The sequence below is a fragment of the Phyllostomus hastatus genome, unplaced genomic scaffold (assembly GCF_019186645.2).
Source record: "Phyllostomus hastatus isolate PE091 unplaced genomic scaffold, TTU_PhHast_1.1 phas_scaffold_12, whole genome shotgun sequence".
Classification (NCBI taxonomy): domain Eukaryota; kingdom Metazoa; phylum Chordata; class Mammalia; order Chiroptera; family Phyllostomidae; genus Phyllostomus; species Phyllostomus hastatus.
The window spans coordinates 7,796,501-7,802,500 of NW_025334007.1; the positions used below are offsets into that span (position 1 = coordinate 7,796,501).

A 6,000-nucleotide genomic window follows, 5' to 3' on the forward strand; every position below is an offset into this window, starting at 1 on the left:
CAGAAAACAGGACCCTGTATCTGCGTGGGTGAGGGGCAGTCAGCTGGGCTCACTTACTAGTTAAGTGGACAGTCTTTGGATTCAATTCAAATTCGGCACCAGCAAAATGAGAGACACTATGTCACTTGTCTTTAGTATCACTCGCAAAGAGTTGAAATGACAGATATCAAAACCTGAAAATGTCCAAGAACTTTAGTGGCATTAGTTTATGGCACACTTGGGTCAAGCCAAGCAATGTAGGAGGTTCTAGAATTTTCCTGCACACTGCCCTCCATTCATGGACAGAACTGCTTCGCAGAACCAATCCCTCCCAAATCCTTGAAGTCACTTGTGTGGACTTATTTTCCACTAAGAATTCTTTCAACAAAATTTAGTGAACTGGCTCCAATGGGCAAAGCACAGATAAACAAGACGCAACCCTCTGCCTCAATGAACTCAGCGGAAGAGAAAGTCAAAACAGCTCAGGTTAAGCCCTGCAAGAACAGTACTCACACAATGCTATGAGGATGCTGAGAAGCTTATATTATATAACTCAATTTCTTCACCAACACAATGGGGCACAATCCATTGCTACCCACAAGGCTGTTGTGAGGGCCTGTGCTAGACATCTGAAAGGATGAGAAGAACTATAAAGTACCTTACAAAGGGGCAGCCCAGTTCTGGGTGGCAGGAATGAAAACAACAAGGGCCTATAGATGTTACCATGAGCATAGAGGAAAGACAGAAAAGCAAGGAATGGAAAAGTTTAAGAAGAAACAGGAATACCAAGCAGGTAGGAACAAAGCTCAAAAGTGGAGGTGGCTCTGAAATTTCTGGCTGAGAGGGGCGAGGAGCAGAGCAACTTCACGGGTGCTGCTCAGTAGGCTGGGCCTTCTAGGCTGCCCGCATCCCTTTGCAAGAAACAGGGCTGACCTGAAAAATAGTCCTTCTAGGCCTAAAGGGACTCCATTGAGAAACTGAGCTTCCTAACAGATGCTTTTCGTCTGGCCAAGGTTAAAGCACCGTGTTTTCGCTAACCTTTATCCTGTAGCTCTGATTCCTTTCTTCAACACAGAGCTCTAAATCCTGGTGTTTCAATTCTGGCAGAGACAAACGCAACATGTTCAAAGGGGGTTATAGAAAAACCCACAAAGACCATCTGTTAGGGGCTGAATTGTGTTCCTCCACCAATTCATATTGAATGGGGGAGGGGTGAATTCCTAACCCACAGTACCTCAGACTGTGACTATATTTGGAGATTGGGCCTTTAAAGAGGGAATTAAGTTAAAATGAGGTCGCCAGGGTGGAACCTAAACCAACAGGGCTGCTGTCCTTGTAAGAAAAGATTAGGACACACACACAGAGGGAAGACCACATGAGGATGGACGAGATGGCCCATTTACAAGCCAAGGAGAGGGGCCTCAGAAGAAACCAACCCTGCCGACACCTTGATCTGAGGCTGCTGGCCTCCAGAACTGTCAGGGAATACATTTCTGTTGGCTGAGCTACCCGGTCTGTGGTACTGTTATGGCTGGCATATACTATCTTACTACAAATAGATGGCAAAGAATAAGAGGAGATGAGCAGCTGGTAAGAGAATGGGGACAGAAAAAAAAAGTGTTGTTTTTTTTTTTGTTTTGCTTTTTTAAGAATAAGGAAAGTTCAAACACCAAAGTGAAATGGCAATTAGTGTTCAAAGAATAAAAAGGTAAGCCACAAGGTGGGAGAAGATATTTGCAGAAGACATCAATGGTTCACACTCAGTGTCATAATAATAAAGGGCTGTTATCCAAAACATACAAAGAACTGTTAAAACACAACAGTAAGAACACAAACAAGTTGATTTAAAAGGGGGGGGGCAAAAGCACCTCACCAGAGAAGATATACAGATGGCAAATAATCCTATGAAAAGATGCTCTGTATCATATGCCATCAGGGAAATGCGAGGCACAGCAACAGCGAGATATCACTACGCCCCCATCAGAAGGGCCACAACCTGGAACACTGGCAACTCCAAACGCTAGCGAGGCTGTGGAGCAACAGGAACTCTTGGCCTCTGCCAGCGGGAATGCAAAGTGGTACAGCCACTTTGGAAGCCAGTTTGGCAGTTTCGTACGAAACTCAACATACACTTACCATAAGATGCAGCAATCACTCTCCTTGGTATTTACCCAAAGAAGTTGAAAATTTATGCCCATACAAAACCCTGCACACAGATATTTATCACTGCTTATTAATAACGGCCAAAGCTTGGAAAGGACCAAAATGTCCTTTAGCAGGTGAATGGATAAACTGTGGTACACTCAGACAGTGGAATAGTATTCAGTGCTAAAGGGAAATGAGTTATCGAGCCATGAAAAGACACAGAGGAAACTTAAAATGCATCTTACTAAGTAAAAGAAGCTAATGTGAAAGGGTTACATACTGTCTGAATCTAACTACAGCTGACCCTTGAACAACACGGGTTTGAAATGCACAAAATATGTGTTAATTGACTGTTTCTGTTAGTGGTAGGCTTCTAGTCAACAGTAGGCAACTACGAGTTAAGTCTTGGGGATGTAAGAAGTTATATGTAGATATTCAACTGCACGGAGGCGGGGGGTGCGGGGCTCAGCACCCCTAACCCGTGTTGTCGTTCCTGGGTCAACTGCACACAACATTTTGGAAAAGGCAAAACTGTGGAGAGAGTAAAAAGATAAATGGTTGTTAGGGGGTGGGGGAAGGGAGGATGAGTAAGAGGAGCACAGATGAGTTTTAGGGCAGTGAAACTATTCTTTATGATACTATAATGGTGATATATGCCATTATACATTTGGCCAAATTCACAGAATGGCCAATACCGAGAATGACCCCTAAGGAAACTATGGACTGTGGGTGATAATGTGTCAATGCAGGTTCATCAACTGTAACAAATGTCCCACTTGAGGGGGACGTTGATAATGAGGGAGGCTGTGTGTATGTGGGGGCAAGGGGACATGGGAAACCTTTGTATCTTCCGTTTAATTTTGCTATGAACCTAAAGCTGCTCTAACAATAACATCTATTTAAAAAGGCAATTAGTGGCTCCCTCTCTTTTTTTATTATTGATTTTAGAGAGAGGGAGAGGGGGAGAGGGAGGGAGGGAAGTGGGGAGAGAGGAAAACATCAGTTTGTTGTTCCACTTATTCATGCATGCATTGGTTGATTCCCGTATGTGTCCGATCAGGGATCAAACCCGCAACCTTGGCATTTTGGGACGACCCTCTAACCAACGGGGCTACCCGGCCAGGGCCAGTGGCTCCCTCTCTTTGCTTCCAAAAACATCTGACCACATTGGTGGTTTATCACACTTAGCTGTTGCTGAACCCGACTGTCCCCAATGGACTTGAAGCTCCTCCAGCACAGGGAGCATTGGCCACCTTTGTTCCTCTGACATCTGGGGTGGCCCTGAACACATAATAGGAAATATACGATGTATTGTTTTTCCTGTTGCCGAATAAGTAAACAAGGCTCTGTTGAGAAAAAATTCCTTTTTCCTCCCACATTTTAAAAGCGGACTTAACTGAGATAACCGGGCAAAGTCTTGAAGTGATTCAAGTCCTCCCCAAACTGTTCACTTATCCCTACTTAGGCCAAGGCCCCATGCGATGAGGCAGTCACATGGGACCATAATGTGCCGCCATTGTGGAAATGGGTTTTTACTTCATACACTGCCACCATATTCCTCTAAAACTTCCTCTCGATCTATTATGCCTTCTTGTTATATTCTGGAGCACTTAAAATAACAATGCAAAGGTCACACAGAAATAAGATTTTAAAAATATTATGTAGTTACAGTGAGCAGGCAGTCAACACTTCGCCAAAGTGAGTAACAGTCCTTTACCATTTCAAAGGGAAGGGAAAAATACCAAATTGGGTTAATTCACATTATGGACTAATGGCCTGTTAACTTTCGTTTGAAAGCAAGGCACGGGAAAAAGCTTTGACAAGCGCTATTTTACACCGTAACAATAAATAAACCTCTCTCAAATAATTTGCATGTGTTTTTTCCAAGTCAAACTGCCAAGTTTCAAAGAAAAATTAAAACCACCGCCCAGTTACAACCCTAAAATATGGGCTTTAGAATGGAAATGGTAAAACAATCTCAGTGAAGGAAACGCTGCTTGGTACTGACAGTGAAGGAGAGTCTACGGTAAATGGTTCCTGCGCCAGTTCCAGGGCACCGCTGACAGACGATACTAAGATTCCATTCTCAGTAATACAGCCATGTGGAACGACTGTCATTTTGCACAGGACTTTTGATGTTAACATCTACGGGTGTTCTGGCTCTGGCCCGAATGGGATAGACTTGCCCTCTGGATCTCACAGATTTTCGATTCATTTTTTATAACAAGTCGCCCTTGAACAGCAAGTCAGAAGAGAGCAATTTCACTCCAGCTTATAAAGTGAGGAGTGATTTTTATGCACATTAAATTAATTTACATCTATGGAAGTTTTCACTGTCATTGTTCGCCTAATGACTCTAAGAGTATTCTTGGTGTCCAATTGCTCCCGGTGGACTACAGCCTGTGTTCAGTTCTCTTGTACTTAGAAACCATCTAACTGCTGGGTTCAGGAGTGCCCAGGACGGGCCTTCTCAGACCTGGCTCTATGTCGGAATTGTCTGGGTGACTTTCCAAAAAGCTGAACTTCTTAAACTCCACCTCATACCCAAATTTGAATCTCTGAGTGTGGCATCCATGGATTTAGGTTTTTACATGCCCCCAGGTGGCTCTGAAGAGAGAGCTTTTCAGACGTCACTTGGTAGGACCACAGGTAAGCATGACCCAGCGATGTGGTTTATACCCAACCATTAACAAATACCCTAACACCACTAAGCATTACTGAGTGATCTGAAAACACCCCAAACAAGGAAATTTCAGCTAATTCACTCATTCCTGCAATTTAGGAATAATAAATAAGCAGAAGTAAGCTCAGAGAGAAAATAGCTCCAATAATTAAAATTCCATAAATAAAATACAAAGTTGTGGAACATTAAGTGGAGTTCCTTCTAACAGACATACATTTTGTACCCTTCTCTTGCTGTATTTTCTTCAGACTTCTGACATGTAAAAGAACCCATCAATAATTCACGTAGTGCCATTTTGGCCCTAAACTCCTGGATAGTGTATTTATCAGAAGCACATAACAAAAAAAGGATCCCGATTCTGAAACATGTGAAATGGAACTACAGTAAATCACGTGAGTACACAGATTCTGTCAACAAGTATCCCCTTTGGCCAAGCAAGAAGTTTCCATGTGCCTGCTCTATCCCCTCGTATTTTCTGGGACAGAAACGAACACTTCTTAATGTTCTCTAAAAAGCCAGGGCAAGTCTCCAGTGACTTTCCAGGTCACTCCTACATGGCTCCAAGAGTCACCAGACTTTTGAGAACTGCTGATCGTGAGACTGATTCAGACCCTCAGATAAGAGTTTTACAGATGTCTGGAAGAGGAGTCTAGCCCTGCAGAGTCTAAGAACATCTACGGAACAATCTGGGATGGCTAGATTCAGAAAGAAGCAAAGGGGGAACAAGTTCTACTACACCGACACTCAGAAAGAGGTAACAAACCTGGCAGAAATAGACAATGGACTCATCACAGAATGCATACTTAATTCTCTCAGCTCATAATGAGCTCATAATGCCTTAAGGAAACATCCTTGGGGAAAAGAGAAAGAGCTATTAATAATACTGCAAGTAAACACACGTTAGACACCAGCCATGAACGGAAGTTGGAAAACCTAGTTATTAATGGACAGAAAGAATTTTTTCTCTATATAAATTTTACTCATTCACTGAAAATATGTTGTGGAGACAGTCCGAGATCTTGTTGAACATCTGAAGACAAGACACTAATATCAGAACCAACTACTCCATCAGTCACAAAGTGTTTTATATTCAAGGACAGCAGAACCACATAAGTCAAGGCATTAAAAAAAAAATTTCTAGCCCATCTTGTAGATGGGAAAACAGAAGTCAATTATGATGAGAACTGCAAACC

The 6,000-nt window shown here is 42.8% G+C and overlaps 1 protein-coding gene across 3 annotated transcripts in view; it reads right to left on the reverse strand.

The window, feature by feature from the left end:
* Positions 1-6,000, reverse strand: part of POLA1 (DNA polymerase alpha 1, catalytic subunit) — a 295,619-nt gene that overhangs the window by 60,791 nt on the left and 228,828 nt on the right. The gene's annotated exons all lie outside the window — the stretch shown is intronic.